This window comes from Peromyscus californicus, unplaced genomic scaffold, assembly GCF_007827085.1.
Source record: "Peromyscus californicus insignis strain IS unplaced genomic scaffold, ASM782708v3 Scaffold_23__1_contigs__length_62951481, whole genome shotgun sequence".
NCBI classification, from domain to species: Eukaryota; Metazoa; Chordata; class Mammalia; order Rodentia; family Cricetidae; genus Peromyscus; species Peromyscus californicus.
Window position 1 is genome coordinate 36,575,942 of NW_026294534.1, and position 24,488 is coordinate 36,600,429.

General features: G+C 42.3%; 1 protein-coding gene across 46 annotated transcripts in view; it reads left to right on the forward strand.

Annotated features, from left to right (window-relative positions):
- Positions 1 to 24,488, forward strand: part of Sorbs2 (sorbin and SH3 domain containing 2) — a 316,642-nt gene that overhangs the window by 165,617 nt on the left and 126,537 nt on the right. For 3 of the 46 annotated variants that reach the window (XM_052752151.1, XM_052752163.1, XM_052752172.1), the window contains exon 3: positions 18,690 to 18,745. The exons of the other annotated variants lie outside the window; for them this stretch is intronic. The gene's annotated coding sequence lies outside the window, so the exon portion shown is untranslated. The remainder of the gene's footprint in view (positions 1 to 18,689; positions 18,746 to 24,488) is intronic. 46 annotated transcript variants of the gene reach the window in all.

The window sequence follows — 24,488 nt, forward strand, 5'->3', positions numbered from 1 at the left end:
TCCAACCTTGGTCTCAACAATTCTCGCTCATATAAACCCTCCTCATTCTCGATAATTGGACTCCCAGAGATCCACCCGGGGCCTAGTCATGGATCTCTGCATCCAGATCCCTCAGTAGTTGGATGAGGTTTCTAGCACAACAATTAGGGTGTTTGGCCATCCCATCACCAGAGTAGGTCAGTTCGGGCTGTCTCTCGACCATTGCCAGCAGTCTGTTGTGTGGGTATCTTTGTGGATTTCTGTGGGCCTCTCTAGCACTTTGCTTCTTCCTATTCTCATGTGGTCTTCATTTACCATGGTCTCCTATTCCTTGTTCTCCCTCTCTGTTGTTGATCCAGCTGGGATCTCCCGCTCCCCCAAGCTCTCTTTCCCTCAACCCTCACCTTTCATTACCCCCACTCATGTCCAGGCTGTTCATGTAGATCTCATTCCATTTCTCTGTCATTGGGCGATCCCTGTGTCTTTCTTGGGGTCCTGTTTTCCAGGTAGCCTCCCTGGTGATGTGAGTAGCAGACAAGTCATCCTTGTTTCATGTCTAGTATCCTGCTATGAGTGAGTACATACCATGTTTGTCTTTCTGAGTCTGGGTTACCTCACTCAGGATGATTTTTTCTAGATCCTTCCATTTGTCTGCAAACCTCATGATGACATTGTTTTTCTCTGCTGAGTAGTATTCCATTGTGTATATGTACCACATTTTGTTTATCCATTCTTCAGTTGAAGGGCATCTGGGTTGTTTCCATGTTCTGGCTATTACAAACAATGCTGATATGAACATAGCTGAACAAGTGCTCTTATGGTGTGGTTGAGCATTGAATTGTTACTTTTTTAAAATTAGGGAATTCTTACAAATGATCTTGAAGAATAGCCATGAATCTCTTTAGTCAAATTTCTAGTCAGTATCCCAGCTAGAATCTGTAAATTATGTTTTGTTGGAAGTACATTTTAAACCTGAACTTCCCAAGGAAATAAAATAAATTAAGCAAAGAAAATGAAAATGTCTGACTCAATGTAAAATATGTTGCATTGATACTATTTGGAATCTTCCCGGTGGGCTTTTTAACCACATCTACCTTTTATGAGACTCCCAGACAACTCTCCATCATTGCTAACTAACTCCGAGAAATGAACGATGTGAGCAGTCACATTAAAATGACTACAATTCAAAACTCAATCTCCCCAGACTTTTTCTTTTCATATTTATGGGTCAGTGTCCTAAAAAAAAAAAAGAAAAAAAAACCACCATGGCAAATACAGAATGATAATTCATCCATTATGTCTAATTAGTATCAAAGATTCATTATGCACCAGTAATTGCAGTGAGTGTACTTCCTAGGATGGAAATTGTTTGTGGCTAATGTACTGTAGGAATCCACGCAATACTTGTAGCTACATTAAGTGACTCCGAGAAAAGTTCCCCCCTTGAGGAATGTCTTTCATCTCAGTGGCTGCTTTGTAAGTTCGCCTGAAGCTCCCTCTGTAGTCCTAAATGTGGCGTATGTGGACTAAATATCAAGTATTATGACCACAAAACAAGCAATATTTTCTTGTCTGATACACATCCATTAGGTTCCTAAAAAGAACACACATTCTTTAGGTTACACATTTTGTCAGGGCTAAATGGGTCAGCATTTATTAACCGTTTGAAAAGACAAATATAAAATGGAACCAGAGCCAGACTTAATTAAATTACTTCCCTTAGTTAGTCTTATTTTAAGGTCTTTTTCTACTCACAGTATCTAGGTTTTTGCTGAAAAGGATTGTGCTCAGCTTACCTCTGCCTTCTACTATCATGATTTTGAAGGATGTCCCCTTTTTATTAAGAAGCCTGGTGACACTGACTATAGTCTTTAAAAACCTACTGTACTACATAGATAGATAAAAAGAATTCTAACTACAATAATATTGTTACTTAATTTCATTTTTAATAAGTGTGCAATGTTAGCATGCACCAACTAGACAATCCTATTTTGGCAGCTAGATAACATGATTTATCTTTAAACTCTTGCTCTGTTGCCACGGGGATCCTCTGGACTAAGTTTCTTATCCTTGGCATCGTTAGCATTTTGATCCAATGATTATTTGTTGTCGTGGATTCTTTGGCACGCTGTTGGATATTTAGTAGCATCCTGTCCTTTATGAGATGCCAGTTAACACCTCTCCATAGCTCAGTAATTGCAATTAAAACTGTCTCCAGATGTCACTTGTCCCCCTGGAAAGCAAAATTACCATGGCTGATCCTCAATATTCATAAACTTCACCTTAATGCAAGACTGCTTTTGCATTATAGTAGGTGTTAATGCCAGTAGATACCTTTTCTCCACTGTTCTTTGGTGGGGTTATCTCCATTTTTTTTCCCCTGTGCTTGATAGTGTGTGATGGTTAGAATTAATCGTCACCTTGAGAGGATCTGGAAACACCTCAGACAAACCTCCAGGTACAACTATGAAAGACATTTAAAGCTGGATTAGCCTCTGGTTTCACCCATGAGATATTATCTTAATTGAATTAATTGGAGTTGGAAGACCCACCAGAAAGAAGGTAGTGCCATTCTCCACCCCAGCTTGGGTTCTAAGAAAAAGGGAGCTGAGCACTAGCTTTTATTGCCAATGCTCCCTGACCGTGGATGCAATGTGAGCAGCTGCCTCAAGCTCCCTGACAGCATGACTTCTCGGCCATGAGGAACTGTGCCATCAGATGATAAGTCCCCCTCCCCAAATCTTTCTTAACTTGCTTTTATCACAGCAGCAGGAAAAGCAGCTAGGACATGGCCCCCGGCATCTTTCTTTGATCTCTTTTCCTAGTTCTCTCCTCTCAGAAACACCTCTCTCCATTCCATTTGTTTGTACATGGTCGTGTCCATATTTCGTTCCTGTTGAAGTCCGTATTTGTCTACTTTATTCAGAGTGGTTTAGAGTCTAGGACCAGTTAGGCAGCTGCCTGATGCCTGCCTTCCTCCTTTAACATGAGAGCCACTCCTCAGCCAGTTGGTTTTAGTGTATGTATGAGCAAGATGCAATGTTGACACATGTAAATGATGCTTTAGGTTCATCTTTTTCCTTTAATGGACTAGAGATGCTCTCAGAGCAGTTAAGGGGGGGAAAAAAATCTTGTCTGAATCAGCATGCCTCGTGTGGGTGGAGTAAGGATTCTAACCTCAGTTAAGAGGACATTCCAGGGAACAACATCAGCCCTCCTCAACATAATGTCTCTCTGCAGTGTGCTGATGAGACCAGAGGGTGATATTTCTACATATCCTTGTAAGCAGTCATGACCAAGGCTAATACTTCCCCAGTGGTTCCACTTCCTAACCAGCTCAGCAAGTGTTTATAGACAAAAATTGAAGCCATAGCACCCAGCAGGTGAGCAACAATCCCTTAAGATTAATTTCTATTAGTTTTGTTTGTAAGAATCTTAAAAGGGATATAGCTAGTGAGCATGCATTTTTTTTTCCCTCTCCACCTTTGCATTGAGGCCATGACCTCCATTTCTATATTCACTCATTTGTCGGAAGGAACCGCTAAAACTCTTCCATTCATCTGTAGACTCGTCTGCAGCATTCTGCTATCATCCCCCCGCATCACCAATTGCACCTCCTCATACATGAATGCAGGCTCTGAACTAATTTATCTCTAGTTTTTCCTTTCATACAATGCTACTGGCATCATAGCCCATGTACTGTCAGGTTACACAATGTAATGCGCTGATCTCTGTAATTCTGAGCCAAACTGGGCAGGAATCAGAGGTCTGTGTAGTGGATTAATTGGTTTCCTGTCCTATTGGGATTTCAGATGAAAAGTTAGTTAGCTTTCTTTTCTTTTCTTCTTTCTTTTTCCTCCCTTTTCTTCTCTTCTGGTCTCTTTTCTTTTTCTTAATACAACGTGAGGCCTCCTCATCGTTTCCCCTAAGGCTGATTCTCCATGGGATATCAGGAAGGCAGGAAGGTCAGGGCAATTAAATCTCCCCTGCCGTTCTGTGCTGATGCCAAAGGTAGCTCAGAACAGGCCTGATCCTGGGGTTGCTCTTAGTGACAGCTTCAGAGCTTCCTCAGGCTGTGGAGCTGTGGCATTCCCAGGTCCCAGCTGTCTTTATGGTGAGTCTCTTTTCAGGTCCCCTGGACCAGTTTTTCTATCTAGGAAGACTAGGTAATCATCCCAGGCAGCAGCTTCAGCGGGTAGCCAACTGCAATGGTTCTTCCTGCCGACTATGGAATTTGGTGTTCTCTTCGAGGAAACACATTTATGAAAGGGATCTTGTTCAGACTCCCTTAAAGACGTATGTTAAAATAAAGCCAGAGCATTAGTGCCCAGAGCCAAGTTCAAAACACACAACTGTCATCATGTCACTACAGAATAGCATCCCACTGGGTTCTCCTGTGTTTCCCCACTGGTTCTCCTCTGAGAATACTGTTGGTGTGAATCTCATTCTCTTCCAGTCCATGCTGCTGCTGCTGCTGCTGCTCCTGTTCCTGCTTGCAGTAGGGCTCAGAACTTCCGGCTCCAAAAGGACCCCGGAAAAATCTCATAGTCATCAGAGGTAGCTCTACTTCACCAGTTTAGCTATTAATTTTTACCATGGATTACCAAAATCTCACTTTATGAGAGAATTGTTTTGAGATGATTAAGCACTTTACTTTATGTATGACTAACATCTCATTAGTAACGAAAGACAGATACAAAATCCATTGCAAACCTCCTCTTCCCAGAAGTGTTAGGTTCCTTAGAATTGGCCCTGGGGTCTGTCTGGAGAGCCTAGCTCAGCTGCAGAGATATCTTTCCTTATATATACAGGGACATTTGGGTGATCCTTAAAGGTTTTAGAGTCATGCTACCCAGCCCGCCATATTCCCATATTCCATATTCCATAATAGATTCCAACATGGAAATATAAGAGTAAGAGAAAGTAAACGCTGAAAATATTTTCAAGAACATATTGCATAAACCAAAGTCAGCATGATTAATGAGTTTTTCTGTTGAGTATAGGAGGAACCAGAAATGCAGCTAGTTATTCCCAAAAACTCCACTCAGCACACATTAAGGCCCTAAATGGCATTTCCCTTCATTAAAACTTGGCACTAACTAATGAGGCCAAGGTCACATGTCCTGATAGTCTCTGATTAGATGCTAATTTCCTAGTTCAAGTGAGAGCAGTCCTTCCTACCTCAGAACAAGCCACTGGAAGCTTACAAAGTGTACCTCAAGTAAGAACAGTCTTACCACAGCTTAGACAGAACCAGGATCTTCCAGGGGCAAAGCAAGTGGGTGTCAAAGGACAAGGAGACACCATTACCTGACCTCTGGGGTCTGACTCATCTATGGTGGGTGTGGTGGACTCCAGCAAAGCACAGATCATCCTAGGAACCCCAGCTGCCTGTGAGAGATAACAAAAATGTCCTTTCTTCTGGGTCAATGGTTCTCAACCTGTGGGTTGCGACTCCTTGGGGGTCAAACAGCCTTTTCACAGGGATTGCCCAAGACCATCAGAAAACACAGATATTTACATTACAATTCATAATAGTAGCAATGAAAATAACTTTACGATTGGCGGTCATCACAACATGAGGAAGTGTTGCTAAAGGGTTGCAGCATTAGGAAAGTTGAGGACCACTGTCTTCGGGCATTCCTACTGACAGAGTCTAGTTAACCTGATCACACCACTCATAGACTAGGGTCTTCTAGTCCATTCCGATCAGATCACAGCCTGTTTCTAAATTCAACTCTCTGAACCTGAAATAAAGTTGCGTTCTGTGCTCAGAGCTTAAATTCGACATTATCTTCTTTTGCTTACACAATAGAGGTCTATTTCTCAAAGTGCTGGCAGCCAGAAAGAAATTCAAGAGGCTGTTCAAGATCAAGGTGTCAGCAGATCGTTTGCCCGGCCGCATGTCCTCTTGTTTTGGGTCCGTCCCCTGGACAGTTGCTTTCTCACCACTGTATGAGGACAGTCCTTTATCTGCATCCTTGCATCTGTGATGTCTTTTTTGCATGTCCACATTTTTTTTCTTATAAGGATTCTAGGTAAATTGGATGAAGGCCCACCTCAATGGCCTAATTTTAACTGAAGCATCTTTCTAAAGGCCTAGCTCCAAATATAGTCACATTCTGAGGTATTTGAGAGTCAAGGCTTCACCATAGAAAGTGTGTGTGTGTGGAGACCAGAGGCTGACATTAGGCGTCTTTCTCAGTTTCTCTCTATATCATATTTTAAGACAGGGTCTCTTAGTGAACCTGGAGCTCACTGATTTAGGTATACTGGCCAGCCAGTAGGCTTCCAGGGATCCACCTATCTCAAACTTATCAGGACTGGGATTATAGGAGTATTGACATCACCTAGCTTTTTTTTTTTTTCTTTCCAATTCCTGGATGTTTTTATTCTGAAGACCAAATCCCTAGCATGCATGAAGCAAACAATTTTACCACTAAACTATAACCTGAGCCTTTATCATGTCAAATTTTAATAGTCAGTTTATAGCATAGTGATGATTTCCAAAGACAATAGTCAAAATATTACAGAGAATCAAACTATGTTGCAAAGAAAAGTAGAGAAAATTCTATTAGGAAACAATGATGATGATGACTATGGTAAGGATAATGATGATGGTGGTGGTGGTGGTGGCCTTGGGGTTGTATATACCAATTCTCAACGCACTAGTAATAAAGAGATTGTAACTATGATTATATTAAAAACCAAAAAGGCAATCTGTAAGACTAGCTTTTTATTTTTATAGGTTAATGGGGATTGAGTTCAGGGCCACATGCTTATATGGCAAACACTTTATCTGCTTAGCCATCTCCCCAACCCTCATCATGGGAATTTTGAGAGGACATATTTTAATGACTGATATAGGTTGTTGACTGAATGGAAGTGATACTGTCTTAGAACACCTAGAACTCATACTGAGATCACACCCTTCATATTTCTAACCATTCATCAATCCCATCACGGTCACCTTAGCCTTTCAGAGCTTGTCCCAGGCACTAGCTCCAGGCTCCATTCCCACCGGTATACTCTAATCAGATCAAAGTGACTATGGAGAGGAGGAGAAATTGATCACACTGTGTAAAACAGCCCTGAGAACACGCTTCATGGGAGTGCATTGGAGCACTCTCAGACATAAGTAAATGTATTTGAATTATCTCACTAGGCATTCATCTTTCTATAACCCTTCAAGCTACTTAAGTGTAGAGAAAACACGGCCTGCCATAAATCTCACAGAAATGGAGCCCTGATGAAAAGCCACTTGCCATTTCCCTCTCCATGTCTGTCAGCTTGTTATTCCTTCTCTGATTTCCCCCAGGCTTCCTTTTCCATAGTTTACAGTGGAGAGAGATGTGGTTAAGGTTTTGCCGATGCATGGAAAGATCAGAAGTAGAACAGGAAGACATAATTCTGAGAGTTGGATCTCCCCCAACTTTTTGAGAAGACTGAAATGGGTGGGAAAGGTCATGGTCAAAAGATAGTGACCATGGAGACCAGTAGGACAGGCCTTCCTCAAGGCACTCTTCAAGCAGCTTGAGTTGAAGTCTTCATATTGGCCTAAAAGGTAATATATTACAGGAAAGCCAAAAAGAGAATGTTATTTGTTACGGCTGTTTAGTTTTTATGTATAAGAATAATATCTAACTGTTTGTTCTCAAGTATTAAGCTAAGTGTCCAACAAGACATACCCATTAAGTAAAGTATGGCTACTCACTAAGCAGATTTGGAATATCTTTCCATTTTCAAGTCTGAACAGTATGACTTGAGGACGAAGGTTCCATGAGGAAGGTACCTACCATGTCCCTTGGTCTTCCTTTTGTTCATGAATGTTGGTTTAGAAGATGACTTACACTACTACAGAAGTGAACTGTGTATTTTTCAAGATATCTGTGTAAAAATGTATGCAAATCAAAACATAGGGCCACTTAGGGCCCCTCTTTGCTTTAGGGATGTTGTTTCTGGTTAGACTTGCATTCCTATCTGTCCAGGGATGGTACTGACAAGCACCTGTTTGGCATTCTATGGAGAAGCTCCTTCATCCATCCTTCATGTCTGGTTCCCACGTCAACTACTCATGAGTGGTAGTGAGGAAATACTCCCTATATGCCCACTCATCTCCAAACAATGTGAACTTGGTACTCTCTGCCCTCAGCTGGGCTACAAGTGTCTGCCCATTTCTTCTCCATGTCTTTATTGATGGATGATGGCTAACGAGAGTCTTCTGGGGGCTAGCCCAACACCTAAACTGTCTCTCCATTGGGAGCTCTCCTTCCTAAATGAGAATCACCAAAGCATGCTGCCAGTGGTTCAGAAGAAAACCTCCCTTCACAGTACAGGGAAGTCTTAATGTTCGGCACCAATTTTAGCGGCATTTAATGGCCATTTATCATGACATTAGCCTTGTTGTGTCATTCTGTTTTCACCTGTAACAGATCCATCCTGCCGGTGTGTCGGATATTATTGAATTTGTAAAAACGTGTTCATTTCGGGAGTCTGACAGTTCAAAATCATCTCAGTAGAGCAGGCTTGCTGCCAGTGTCACTTGTTTGCGTAAGTTCCAAGGTGACACTACTTCTTTGATTGATTTGGGCTAAAGAAAATGATGACTCGAGCAATGATAATTGATCAGTTCTCTCCTATCTCAATCAAACCCGCAGGTTAGGTTTAGTAATACAGTATAGAAAATAGCCAGTGATTTTTTTCAATTCCAACTATACACTGTGGATTGATAATCTACTGATTTAATGAAACAAATCCAGGGTCAAAACCTCCCAGTTACTTTAAGGAATCTGGGAAAGGCCACATCAGGCTTATTATGGTTCCAAGGTCCCTTGTGAGTGCTGTAACTTATGGCATGGGAAACACCGTTTGAAACTACCGTCCATCATGTGATCAAAGTATAATGGTATTATTATAACAGCGTCCAACCACATGAACTTTTAGGAAGGAAAAGTGGAGAAAGCCTAACAAAAGTAAGGGGAAAGGGAGGGAGAGTCCACATTTCAAAGCTTGCATTGTCCAACATGCATGGACACCTGATCCCTGCCTAGCATAAAATCCGTGGGGTGTGGAAGACAGCTATGGAAAGTAATACAGTAGATTAATATGGTTAGGAAGCTATAGCATACTGTGATAATATATAATGGAGGCAATAAATCATCACATATAATTTTTATAGGCATGGCTTCATATTCATCACCAGAGAGAACCATGGAACAAATAACTGCAACACCTTAGCAATATGCTAAAGGATTATGTGGGTTCCGTCCTACTGGGCAGCCATTGTGAAGCTAGTTGGGAAATCTTTGTAAAACCGGTTTGATCCCAAGTTGAGCTATTAACAATGAAATGGGTATGTGAAAGAGAGAGATGACTGGAAACATCCTACAGTTCCCAGCATGGCCAAATACAGTGATATCGAATGAGTTACCAGCAACAAGTTTTCTCTAAGCTACAAGTTGCAAAACTGGCCTGCCTCACCAGGATGCTATGAAACACTAAGAGATGAAGATGGAACTTCGAGATGACACTGTACCTAATAAAGAGTAACACAGCGAGCCTCCATCTTGCTGTCTTTCTGATCTTAAGATCTGAAGTTCAGATCTAGGTTGCTTTGGTAGATGGATGTAAACAAGATGTCTCTCCAGGAAACGGAGCCAGTACCAGCCAGGGCCAAAGGGCTCAAAGCTATAAGCTGCTGTGAGTGTGAGGTTCATCTGTTCAAGGGGTGCCAGTTGATGCTGGGGGCTGTGCAGCTGTGCAGAGCAGGTGGACAGGTTTGCCCTCTATATTCCTGGATATGCAACACCGCATAGACGAGTATGGGCCAACGCTTAGGAGATACTCCAAGCCTACCTAGTATCAGTCATGCTTGGGAAATAATTCCTCTTCCCTGGATTCCATTTATTTCTCTCTCCTTTTCAGTATAGCAGCTTTTTGGTTTTGTGGGAATGTGAGAATGGTGTTCATACCCATGCATGCACATATGGAGGACAGAAGTAGTTTCAGCTGATTTTTTCTATCACTCTCTACTTTATTTATTGAGACAGGATGTTTCACTGAACCTGGACCTTCCACACTGGCTGGACTGGCAGGCCACCATGCCCTAGTAACCCTCCTGTCTCTCTGCCTCATGTCTCTGGGATTACAGGCACATTCTTCCACACTGGCTTTTCATGTGGATGCTGGGCATTCGAACAGAGGTCTTCATATTTGCAAACACTGTCATTGCCTCAGCCCTGGCCTTATTTATTATTTCAGCTTAATCCAGTTAAAACTTTGGCTGAGCACTTATTTTTATGGCTATGACAATAACTAATAGCTCTGGAGAATTTTCCACATCTGAGGCACTATGGTGTGCAGATTTGATGGATTATATTATTTGAGCCCAAAAGTAAACTGTAATGGAATTTCAACTCCATGTATTCATGGACCCTAATTTTCTCTGGACGCTTCTGGTCCTTTTTGCCTGGAAATTAGTTAAGGATTCAATGAATACTAAAAGGATGAATGGTCAGTGAATGAATGTGAGAGCAACTTACAAAATCAACACTATCATTATTTTTACTTTGTGCTATGCCAAGTTAAGCAGCCCATGAATAGTCACAAGTGAGTTCTAAGCCAGGACATATGTACAGTCATGCTGATGGTGTGTTGTTTTGCTTTGCTTGTTTGTTTGATTGGTTGGTTGGTCGGTTGGTTGTTTGGTTGGTTGGTTGGTTGGTTGATTGGCTGGTTTTTATTTCCCGCCTACCTTAGAAACTGAGTAGCCATACAATGTTAGCTGACCAGCTTGAAAAGTTAAATCCTTAGTGTTGCTTAAACTCTATACCAAAAAATGTTTGACACAGGACTAGACCCTAGAGGACTGGACATTTGTCTTCACCAAAAATTAATGGGGAAAAACAAGCCACTGAGACAAGTTAACTGGAAATAAAGAAGCTGAGAAACCAAGGAAGGCAAGTTGAGAAAATCAGGACAAATCTCTGATTCAGGAAAGACTAAAGGCAGCCCAGACACAAGGGGTCTGAACAGCAGGACATAAGACAAAATGGATACAGACCAGGATCAGGCAGTGCACAGGGTGGGGAGAAGGAGATGTATATCTTAATGATTACCAGGAAGGCCAAGCTTGGTTTGCTCCTGTCAGTTGGCCAGGGTATGATTTGTCATCAAAAGAGATAATGAAAACAGACATGCATTTGCAGTTTACTTCCTGCTGTGTCCAGAGAAGACCACAGCAAGTTCAGGAGCAGAATGAAAGGTGAGAAACAAGGCTGCTCTCGGGCATGGCTTCTTTGTAAAGTGGAAGAGGCACAGAGGAGCAAAAGAGCCTTTACGCTTCCCTACAGAATGTTAAAGATTTCAAGTGGTGTTTTGAGTCTGTGTGTGTCTGTGTGTCTGTGAGAATAAAATTGCATCATGTGCCCCCATGTACATGTAAAGGCTACAAATCAATACTGGGTTGATTTGCTCCTCAATTGCTCCTTCACATTATTTTTGAGGCAGGATCTCTCACTGATCCGGGAACTCACCAATTAGAGTTGCTGCCTGGTGAGCCCTAGGGGATCCTCCTGTGTCTGCCCCCCAGGCAGGAATTACAGGTGCCCCACAGACAAGGCTGGCTTTGTACACAGGTGCTGAGAATCTGAACTTAAGTCCTCATGCTACATGCCAAGTACTGTACCAAGTAAATCCACATCCCTGGCCCTCCAGCTGATTCTTTCTTGATGACTTTGTGTCATATTTTGCATACTTATGATCACAGACATTGTTATAGTTAGGCAAGGATCAGACCACAGTTCTCAGCTTTTCAGCTTTCACACATTTTTCTAGCCATCTTTGGGCTCGGAGGATAAACCAAAACATTGGTCCATGTACTTGGTTCTGCTCCGAGCCACTGTTACACACTTAGGCCTTCCAGCATCCCTCCTTGCTGTAGCACAGACTGGGTGACTTCCCAGCCTTCAGTCCACTGCTTCCTAGCTTACTTCATGCCACAGTCACAGGACACTCTGGTGTTGAAAATTACCCTTTGGCAAAAAGCAATAAAGCAAACCCAAACAACCATCAAGAGCCCAGCTTGCCCACCCCACAGTGACATTCCACAGGCTCACATTTCTGTGCCAGAGGGATTCTAACAGGCACGCATATGTTCAGCTTCCTGCCATTTGTGAAAATTGAACCAGGCGTTGCCCCGTGCCCACAGTGATGAATGCCCTGACAGCATGTGTACACGGGTGTGCAGCCACTTGTCAGCCTAAGACAAGCCCCCGTTTGATGACTAGACGGGACCACCGCTTCTTTCTGCTCTCTTTCCACACAAGACTCCCCTCCTACAGAGGACTTGTGTTTCTGTCCGGAGCTCTGTGTTTCCATCATCTATTTTTTATAGTGTCGACACCAACCCAATGGCAGCAAATGAAGGGTATTGTTTCGGACCTGGTGCATCATGATGCTGATTTTGCTGGTCCTAAGAGGCACATCGGCTGCATTGGGTTTTATCATTTTTGTCATGGGAGACCTGGTTCAACAGAACGTAAGTGTTTTGGGGTACTTGATGTTTCCGAATGGTAAAGGCTTCATTTCTTGTGCGTGAGCAGGGAAGGCGTATGTCAAGGTAACATGAGAGATGGATGCTAAGGATGTTGGTGGGATTCCTGGCACGATGGCAATATAGTGAAGACAAGCAAAATAATGTGTCACACCCTCTTGTTTCTCAATAGATGGGTAATTTTTCCAGAGATGTTGGTTTGCCTGAAGGAGCTGTGTGATACTTCAAAAACATGTGATCTCAGAAATGTTTGTGCATTCTCTTCTTTATAAACTCTCCAAATATAGTTTTAGGCTTAAAGGGGAGAGGGATTAAGGACCTTCAAAATACGACATTTTGAAGGAGCCATTTGTAAGGAACTAGAACCTTTCTCCCCACCCTCGAACACCCCTCCACACACCAACAGAACACTAGTAATTAAATTAACCTGCTAACTGGTAAGAACATTATATACCAACTTAGAAGTCCTTTTGCCCACCATGGGCTTGCTGATAGTGGCTAATCACCAATAGCAAGTGTTAAACTTTAAATCTGTAGCATATCACATCCATAATAGCTTTAGGAGAGAGAACACATTGGGTTTACTTCTCTATGAATATTTAGTGCATTTCAGATGTATACATATTACTGCTTCTTTCAAGCATCTTTCCATTTTGCCCTCTTTCCAACTTTCAAGACTCCTGACTCAGCTGTTCGGCTTTGCAAATGTAATTACCACACTGAGCTGGTAGAAGAGGAAATACTTGAGCATCCCCTACACACTGCTGCTATCTTTCCAGGGCTCTGTGCTTTTATCTCAAAGCAGGATCAATAAAAACAGAAAACAGGTTAGCTTTAGGCAGCTTCATGCACTTTCTATTAAACTTGACAGCTAATTTGCAAGTTCACGCTTTAAAAAAAAAAAAAAAGCTGAATCCTCCCAACTACGCAAATAGAAAATGGAGCCCAGAGAATACCCTTGCATTAGGGTGCTAGCCAAGGCATTAGTATGGTCAAAGACAGAAATTAATTCTCATTTAATGCTTTTTAGTAAAAGGACACTAAAAGAAAAAGTAGGCAGCATTATGAAACAAGCCAGAAATTTCCATTGAGAGTCTCACATGGAATTTAAAACTTTTCATTTCATCTGAATTCACAAAATCATCCCAAGCAAGGATGCCTTCTTAGACCCACTGACGGGATGTTTCAAATGCTTTTTCTATATTAAGATGTGTTTAATCTGATAGAGCAAGTGACATTTTTATAACCCAGAAAAAATTATTTATTCTTGGAAAAGAAAAAAATCCTGGACATGTGGCCAGATATGGGAAAAATATATTTAGGGGGTGACATTTTTTGGCATGAAATAGAAAGGAAAGAGTTTTTTTTATGAAACACTTGGCAAAGCAGAATCTCAAAACTATTTCTAAACTTGTCCATTTGCAAAGCCTCCTAGTCTGCTTTGCCTTCTCCGCTATGGGAGAAGGAAAATCCCTTGCCTGGGATGGGCTGAGCCCCGTTACTTTGCTTCTCCCGATAGGAATTGGTTAAATTAACTAAACTCCTGTTGGAATGTCTAGCCTGTCATCAGCTCTGCATAAAAATGAAACACATGGTATTCTAAGAGGGAACCCAAAACAGCCAATTCTCAGAAAATATTTGAATAACCCTTGAAGGTTAGCAGCACAATCATTCACACACACACACACACACACACACACACACACACACACACACACACACACCAACACACACACACACACACAGAGGATGCTTTGAATTTCCCTTCTAGATCCAGAATAGGACAGACTCATATACCCTTCCGATCTGGGCACATTTCTTCAGAAGGTATGATGCCCTCATGGGGAACCTCAGTGGCCTGGGCTTGGGGTTCATGGTGCTGGGAAGAAATGAATTCTGTGTATTTTAGCAAAATTACTGTTATATGGGGGCACTAGCCAAGGCATTATTATTAAGGACACAAAACAGTAGGTCAAAGAATATAAGTATACCCTGACCTTAAATGCGAATAGTGTGTTCTTCCAGGTCAGCAAAGCATTTACTTGTTGAATGCTGTGCCTAACCAGCCCTGCCTGAGTAAATAAATGACAAGCACAGGTAGCTGTTGATCAAGGAGACAACATGGAAATCACGAGAAGGCTGTCAGTTTGCCTCCTCACTCTGTTATTTTATTCATCCCGTGCTTCTTTTCTCCCCTGGCAGTACAGTCCTTAAAGCCACGCTCAGTGGCGATCACTCAGGACTCAGTACACTTGTTCTGACTGGCAAACAACTAACTGTACTTGTGTCTCCTCCTCGGTCAACACCGTCTGTTTCTGTATGCCGAGAGGAGCACAGGCAGGCTTGTTTACTGAGTGGAGACAGCCGCGCTGATAAAATGTCTTCTGTTTTCCTTAGGGCTGAGCGTGAGTCTAGTATTCCAAAGGTGGACAGAGCTTGCTTTTAGAGCAATGTTGTTCTGTCGGTGGGAAAAAGCCCTTCGCTTCCTCACATTCTTTCCGGCTGTGTAAAATGTTAATCCCCACCAAGGCGTTAGTTTAGATCCTCACCAATGTGAGGCCGCATACACACAGCCTTTGTCCATGTGTCAGAATCAACACTGCTGCGCACATCCTTCCAGAACACTGAGATTTGGACTAGACCTTTGTGAAGTTTTGTGGGGTTTGTGTGTGTGTGTGTGTGTGTGTGTGTGTGTGTGTGTGTGTGTGTGTGTGTGTGTCAGAGTCCCTTCTTTTCCCCATTTCCAATTTGAATTTAATGTCTTTTGGACTGTCCCTCTATTACCAGCCTAGCTCTCTTTAAACAGCTCAGGCAACCCAGGGAAGCAAAAGTCACACACGCTTGACATCGATTGAGGAAAGAGGTGGCCCCTAGCTCATCGTGGGCCACTTGCCTTCACCATCTCCCTCTCCCCACCAGTTTTGGGGAGAGGTCAAGGGTCAGATTTAGGTCAGTGCGGTTTTTTTTGTTAGGAGCCGTTTCAAGTTCGAAGCCTGAAACCTAAAGGCGATGGAAATTCTAAGTCCAGTTGCCAGTTAGAACAATCACTGGAAAATCTACCTCGCTTCTCGACAGTGAGAGGTATTGCTTTTAAAGCACAAGACATAATTAGAGACGGGGGGACACGACTGCGTCAATGCTGAATCCTTACCTTGGGTATCACTCCCAAGTGCCAATCGGCATCGCTAAGGCGTTTGAATCATACTTCACCTGACCTGCTAACCTGGAATTTTAAAATGTTGGCTTCCCGATGAGGCAAAGGGAAAAGGTATGCCAATGAGCATGCTCATATTGGGTGAGGAGAATCATGTTTGCCTGTTGAAAAGCATTTCTTCTTACCCTGAGACGGACTATCAGCTTTTGATTTTCCAAGTCCCTGCTGAAGATGCAATGTTGTGCAGGTGACATCTTTTGAAACCCTAGTGGATTTGCAAACACAAAAAAGTTAGCCTTAGGCAAAGTCCTGGTGGGGCCTGGTGCTATCAGGTGAGTGTATTAAGATGACTGTGAGCTAAAGACCCCCAAGAATAACTATGGAAAACTAGGGTTGGTGTCATTCACATACCTGTGGCTAAGCAAGCATTGACCCCATTTAGAAAGGGTATTTTGTTTGGGTCCTCTTTTCTGTACACGTATGAAAACATAATGTGATCATTCACATGGATGGCACTGTTTTTTTTTAATTTATTTTTATTTCATGTTCATTGTTGTTTTGTCTGCCTGTATGTCTGTGCGAGGGTGTCAAAAGCCCTGGAACTGGAGTTACAGACAGCTGTGAGCTGCCATGTGGGTGCTGGGAATTGAACCTGGGTTCTCTGGAAGAACAGCCAATGCTCTTAATCACTGAGTCATCTCTCCAGCCCCAGATGACATTGATTTTTAACCCTTCCTTAACACCCCCACCCTGATTTCTTCTCCAACTTTCCCTTGAGTCTTACATTCTCTGGTGAGGAACCTGCAAATACCCAGACTCTCATGATCGGCTTCTGGGATGCTCTCAAGCCTCACACAACACCCATTGAGAACACCCATTTCTGACCTGCAGCGTACTGTTGCCTTAGGTGCAAGCTTGCTTTGTTGTTTAATAAAAGACTAGATTTGCACCACAACATCTTCATGATTAATCCTTTTTTGAGGATGCTAAGACTTTAAAATTTATCGAAATTAGGTCTTCACTGTCTTCACATCCAAGCTCTCAAGAAGCAGTGTTGACAAAAACTACTTAAGACTGTTACAGCAGGTCCATTTTATGGCAATAAGAATGACTCCATATCTGAGCACTGATGTCAAAGGTAGGCTGCAGTGCAGGAGACCCACGCCACCACTGAGGCCTGAGTAACTTGGCACCTGGCCGTGGCTCTATTTCCAATTTATAAATGGGGGAGAGGGCGGGGAATGGCAGGGCCCATCTTGTCTGGTATTGTAAGCATAACCTGGCTTAATGTGAGAGCTTGGGAAAGAGCTTTGTGACATAGCAATTTTGATAAGTGCTAGCTCCAGGGAATACTATACCTGTCTGATGGTGAACCCAGCAACACTAGAGTTGTATTAAAATGTTACGGTCTAAATATTTTCCAGGGTTGTCTGTTAATCATGACTGCTAAATGACTTTGGCTTCACAGAGGCACACACGCAGGGCTTTAGATGTGTTAGTAAGCTGTTTTTGTCTGTTCTGTGGTTAAGGCACAAAAGTGCGTACAATCACAGATGTACATACTGTGGACTATTTCTGTGATATAGTGTAGGGATTAACAAACATCTGATACAGAAGCAGATGCAGTTTTGGTGAGATTAATCCTCCAATGCTATTTGCAAACAGGTAGTTTAAGGAGAATAAAGACTGCAGGGGATTTGGCGCAGGGCTGCATGTGCATGCCTGAGTGTGTAATTTGTCCTTTCTCCTCGTCACAGTGCTTCCCTCTAGGAAAGAAATGCTTTCTTCCCAATTTGCAGATGCCACAAATAGTATTCTGCCTGGAAGGGAGAAATAATTTATTATGACTCATCTGAAGCAAGTGTCCTAGGATGTCAGAAATGAAGTATTTATTGCTGCTAGGGGAGTGATCTCCAGAAACACGCATTGCTTCTCACCACGAAATCAGAGCCATCCTGTGAACCGGGCTGATGCTGAGCATGGAAGACCACAGAGAAGTTCCCTTTAGCTCCAAAATACTCACACCATTTCCTATGACTGTGGCTTCCTACTTTGTCTCAAATTTCTGCTGCAGGATTAAACCTTGTATTTAGAAATCCTAGACACTTGTTTAAAATATCGTATGATTTACCTGAAAGGAGAGAATGTTTCTCCTCTGTTAACACATCCAAGACCTTACACAGTCAGATGAGCTACTGCACTCCTCTCCACCGCAGAGACTCATCCATCCCTAAAAGATGATTTTTTTTTCAGTGAATGAATGCATAGTGATAAAGGAAAGGCATTTTTGATGACAGGGAGCAAAAGTAACCCTTCGGCTTTAGCAGGGGGTGGGAGACAAAAGTGTGGTAGCCACCAGTGGTGTAAGCAGGGAGAGCTCTTTGGGAAGGCTTATTTCATAATGTAAACAAATAATTGCTTCCCTCTATGGATCTGTATCCCTCTCCTCGCCTAGCCTACTCTACACATATTTAGAATGGACTAGAAAAGCTCAGAGGAGTCCGGGATGCAGGTGTGGAGTGTGGAGTGTGTGAACCTGCTACTCTACTCCACCGTTCCATTTTATTAAAATACCCATCAGTGGCCACATAAATCTTTGGAAGAAGAATTTTGTCTTAAATGAGGACCAAGAAGAGAGGAAATGAATCAGCAAAACATGTCAGGATCTAGGACAGTCAACATTGCTTCATAAGCATCTAATGTGACCCAGAGTAAATAGCTCTAGTTTACTAATTTCATATAATTATTGAGTACAAACTAATTGTGATATGTAATTCACTCACAATAATAAATGTGTTTGCAGAGTTTCCTTTCAACTCTTTTTTTTTTTTTTTTTTTTTTTTTTTTTAGTCTTTTGGGGAAGTGAACATCAAGCTTTGTTAAGAATAAAACCTACCCTGATAAAGATAGGTTTTGCCTGGTTAGATCTTGCTTCTATTTTGGTGATTTTGCAATTGTCGAGCAGACCCCACCCACCTATTCATTGTAACATTTCTCTTCTAGAGCCAGAATAGGACAGACTCATATACCATTCTGATCTGGGTGCATTTCTTCAGAAGGTATGCTGCCCTCATGGGGAACCTCGGTTGGCCTGGGTTTGGGGCTCCTGGTGCTGGGAAGAAATTAAATGCATGTATTTTAACAACAACAACAAAAAGATATCTCAGTGAAGTTAAGGACCTAAGACAGTGGCCCTAAGAATATAAGTATACCCTGACCTCCTCTTGACCTTTACCTCTGTTATTCCCAGAAGGATGCCTACCTTGGGATTTGCACAGACGCCTGTGTTTAAGCTGATTCAGAAGGTCCCTAGGGGACCTCAGAGGAAGGGGGGGCCAGGACAGGATCTCAAGAGAACTTCCTTTTTGCTTAGTGATTGTTTTGTTTATTTAGGAGTGCTAGGGATGGAACCTAGGACCTTGTACATGCTCGGTAAGCACTCTGCCACTGACTCACATCCCAAGCAGACGTGATGAAATATTCTTGAGTAGGTCTCAGGAACACTGAGAGAGTAACTGAACTCTACCCTTATACTAAAAAAATCTTCCTTCTCACATAGATACCAATGGGTACAAAGGCACCACCATCAGGAATGTCCATTCCAGCTTCCTATCCCACTCCAGGCAGTGTAGGGTTAAGTTGTCAAATTACAGATTGGAGGACATTTATGAAGCATGGCATATCATGCCCTGCCTGAGATCTACTTCAAGTGATATGACTTTCGTTAAAAGGCCATTTGAACTTCTAGGACTAACTTCCTTCTAACTTCACAAAGGAGTCTTCACAAATCTACCCTCATACACACAACCCCAGTGTTGATTTCCTTAATTTTCAACACCCCCTTGGGTCAAATTGGTTAAATTTGGTTGGTCGCTAATGACAACCTTGGACTGCTAATAACAAAAGGCCTCAAGTCTATACTTCAGCCAGTGAATTAGTTTTCTAAGGTTGTTGAAATAAAAATAAATTGGTAACTCTGTTATTCCCCAATAGAACTCTGAAATCAATGAGTTAGAAGAGCCGTGTTGCCTTTAAGACTGTTGTAGGGGGAAATCCTCCTTTGCCTCTTCCAAAGATCTGGTGGCTTCTAGCAATTCCTGGCATCCCAGGGCTGTAGTGACATGATCATAGTCTCTGGGTCTGTGGTCACACAAGTCCTCCTCCTTCATGACTGTCTCCACATCAGCCTCAACATCTCTCTTCCTCAACCCCCTGGGAAACTGACATTGCATTTAGGTACCCTGTTCAATTAACTTTGTAACTCCAAAGATGCTACTTCTAAATAAGGCCACCTTCACAGATACCAAGTGTTATAGATACTGACGTCAACATATCTTCTGGGAAAACACAACTCACACAGCAACAGCCACTATTAGACATGGAGTCATCTCCAAGCAGGAAACAGCTTCAATGCATCTATTACAGGTTCAAATCTTACCCTTCATCTCGCAAACTCAACACTCACTTTCTTGCACACGCATACAGCTAATCCGTTCTGCAGGATCCAGTGAAAGACTTGGGCATCTGGTCCTTGCTATTTCTGAGCAAAACTAGCATCCAGAGAACGGGAGGACTAACCATCCCTGATTATCACCCAGGCACTTTGGTCTCAGACAGCACGTGAACTCCTGAAGAATATATGAGTAGCCACATAGGTTCACAACTCACTTTTTTCTTGGTGCTGTGAATTTCCTTGTGAAAGTATCACTTTGTTTTTAATTCTTTCTGTTATACTTCAATGCCCTTCCTATTCACATTCTGTATTTGAGATAATCTTCCAAGATGATGGAGTTTTCTACATCTTCACATGCCCCTTGATTACTGTGACCTTGGAGAGCCAGGAAACACCCTGGAATTATTTGCTCTCATGCAAACCATTTAGAAGGTCATCAGTCTCCACTGAACTTTCCATCTTTTCTGATAGTTTATTTTGTATAGGAAATAAGTTACTTCCTCCATTGTAAGTCACATTTTTTTGGATGCACACGCTTTTCAAGAAAGATCACTAAAAATTATGTGAAAAGAAAGGTCACATATCAGGGCACAGGCAGAAGATTGTAGAATTTGTTTTCCATTATTGCAGTCAATAATAATCTGTGTGATGTTCTTAGTCTTCTGCAGTATGAAAATATGAGTGGGTGGGTAGATGAGTGGATAGATGGATGGATAGATAGATAGATGATAGATAGATAGATAGATAGATAGATAGATAGATAGATAGATGGATAGATGGATGGATGGATAGATGTAAATAAACAGACAAAAACTAGACTTCCTAATCTTTGATTATTGTAACAGTTTTTTGTGTAAGGACAAAGAGAATCTCATTGAAAAATAAATACCAAGAGGCTTAATTAAGCATGACACAGAAAATGTATTTTATAAATATTTTGCTAAGCCAATAAGAGAAGAAGTGATTAGTGAGGTGGCTGTTTTGCCTTATGCTGCTTACGGAGCCTGTTGAAATTCCTCATTGGCATTAACCATCTGACATGTTTTCCATGTGGAGAATGTTCTATTCTAAGTTCCAAATATCCCTCCATTTTCAGTGTGCAGGGTTAGAGTCCCTGTGTTTGAATCACCAGGATGGCATTGTATACTCCAGCAAACTCTGAATATCATTGAGATGAGAGGTTTAAATTAACCATTTGAGTTCTCCAAACTCCTCTTTAAGCCATTTCCATTGTGTAGATGCTTGGCCACGAGAGCATCCTGTGAATAGATAGGACCACAAGTTGCTTGTGTCATAATAGAAGATGATTCACCTACTTAGCAGTCTCCATAGGAATGATCAGTAAATATATCCATTGACTGTTTTTAAATTAACATGTCATTTTGTTAGGAAGAATAAAATTGGGTAGAACTTTGATCTGAACTGGAAAGGCAAGGAGTCTCTTTCCAGATCTATGATAGTTAACATCCCACCATCCCTTTCAAAGGCACAGCTCCAATAACCCAATTTCCTCCTGCTAGGCCCATCTCCAACATTCCTGTTAACTTAGAGACATTCAGGCCAGGTGCCTGATGCCCAGCTCAAAAAGCAGGGATGCATATAAAGTAAAGCCTGGATCTATACAGTCCCATTACCTCTAGAGTAGGATGTAAGTTGAGCTATTTCAATTTTTCATCCCTGAGATGGCCAGTGTAAAGTAACTGTTGCAATATGGATCCTATGCCAGTGCCTACAGCAGTCAAAGAGGGACCTCTGACATTTTAGCCTCGGAAGGACATTATCTGAAGGTTGTCACTAGTCCCAGAAGGACTAAAAAGACATTTTCTGAAGGATGTCTTATTAGTGACAGAAATAACTAAATCACTGGAATTCTCTAACACCTTCCTGAATGTAAGTGCTGCTCACATTTTGCAAAATCCTAACTACTACTGAAGCATACGACTTAATCCACCTTCTCTCTCATCCTGATAGTGTCTTGGTTACTCATTTTTCCATCATTATGACAAAACATCTGGGCTACCCTGGACTTCCAAGGGTCAGTTTCAGTCTACGGTATTCAGCCCTGCTGTTGTCTTTGGGCCTGTGTTGAAGCAGAGCATCATGGTATAGAACGTGGGGTAGAGGAAAAGACCAAGAAGCAAGGTGAAACAGGGGAGCAGCAAGGTGTCCCACTGTCCTGTCCGAGGGCACACTCCCAATGACTTAGCTTCCTCCCACTTGGCTCCCCCCATCAACCTCTTCTCAATAGCACCACAGGACAATGACCAACTTTTTATCCCTTGAGAAATGTTTAAAGGCCAGACCATAAAATGTTCATTTGAGTGGACGGGGATGTATTTCAAAACATCTAAAAGGAAGGTGGCTTATGACGTTGATTGACAGTGGTAGCGCCACATCCTCACAGGGAGCCCTCCAGTCCCCCAATTCAGGGCTCTACCCTGGGAGCAACAGCAAAGAAGAGCTGTTCTTTAATATAAACTGTATGTGAAAGAAATTAATATTTAAAAATTTCAACTCACCATGTGAGTGACAAAACGTATATTTGGGGATATTTTTCCGTTTGACAAAATTCATGTTGCTGTTCTTAAAAATCAGATTGTATTCTCTCTATTAGTTTGTATATTAGACTTACGATCCTTTGTTTGACTATTTTTCAATAGCATTAAAGTATTCTTTTATAATAAAAATCCATTAGTGACAGAGGAAATTAGCCACTAAATATATAAATTAAAACACCCCAAGGATGAACTACTGAGATCTGATATCTTCTAATGTTAAAGGAATCAGAAATGCTTAACATTGAGTGTGCTATATCTCCCCCAGCTCCCTGAAGAAAAATTATGTAAGTTGTACTGTACATGAAATGCCAGTGTCCCAAACCACCCCCCCCCTCTGCCACCAACACAGAGTGGATCGTGATCATTCTAAATCTGAACAGAACCATCTGGAATATGAGTCATTAGACTAAGTAAAAAGAAAAAGTGAGAAAGTCATAAGCCCTCTTCCAGGAACCTGAAGATCTGCATCATTCCCTGTGTTCGCAGACCGGAAACAGGGGCTCTTGACACTGAGACCTTGTCTCCCAAAGCTGCAGACCTGTGACCATTTGTCAGGATGACGAGGGCCGTCCTCCTCCTCAAACCAGTTCTAGGCAGGCGAGGGAGGGCCTGCTCTTCTCTTATTCAGAAGACTGAATGTGGAAGAAATTTCAGAAGGAACTACTTACTACAAAAGCCCACACAAAGCAGCGCTGTGCGGGAGGGGAGATTTTTCTTAGATCTGCGGAGAAGGTCAAAGGAAAAGCTACATCTCCCCACAACCCCTACCCCTTTTCACCACATCGGAGTCCAAGCTGGGTCTTACATAAGAGGCAAACGCCCTACCACTGAGCAAATCCCCCCGCTTTTTTCCCACTCTTTTGAGACAGGGCCTTTATAATTTACCTGGGCTAGCCTTGAGCTCGGTCTGCAGCCTGAGCTGGCTTTGAACTTGAAATTCTTCTGGCTTGACCTAGGATTATAGGCATATAGCACTCACCCCAGCTTCCTGTCCTTTGTCAGCTCTGTAGATTTAACTGTTTAGTATGTTCCCTGAACCAAGTTCTATTTGTTCAATGCTGGGAAAATATACTTTACTATGTAAGGAAATAAACAGTTTCTGTAGCTCTCTGTCTCTGTCTCTCTCTGTCTCTGTCTCTCCTTCTCTCTGTCTCTCTGTCTCTCTCCCCATACATGGAGACCAGAGATTAAGACAAACTGTCATCCCCACAAATGGCGTCCCCCTCCTTTGAGACAGGATTTCTTTTTGACTCGTGGCTCATCAACTAGTTAGACTGACTGACCGGTAAGTCACAGGGTTCCCCCTGCCACTGCCTCCCTGGCACTGGGATTATCACACACACCATCACTCCTGACATTTTTATATGGGTGAGTGCTGGGGTGCTGACCTTGGTTCTCTATGCTTTCATATCAAGTGCTTTTCTAACTGAGCTATCTGCCCGGTCCTTTGTTTTAAGGGCTTTTGTTTTGTTTGAGGCATGCTTTTTGTTTGTTTGCTTGCTTGCTTTGTTTTTTATGCTCTGCAGCTCAGGCTGGCCTCAAACTTCTCCCATTTCCTTCCTGAGTGTTGGGATTATAGGCCTGAACCACCAAGTCCAGTTTTTGTTCATGGATTTCTTACCATACTCTATTACACACATCATCTAATCCTCACAGCACCTAAAGGCAAGTAAGTGTCCCATCTTGTTTTACAGTGGAGGCAGGAAATATGGGAAGGCTCAACTCTAGTAGGTGACTCCTTCTCTGAGAAAGCACTGGTGATGCTCCTGATTAGTGACTGGCACCATTCAG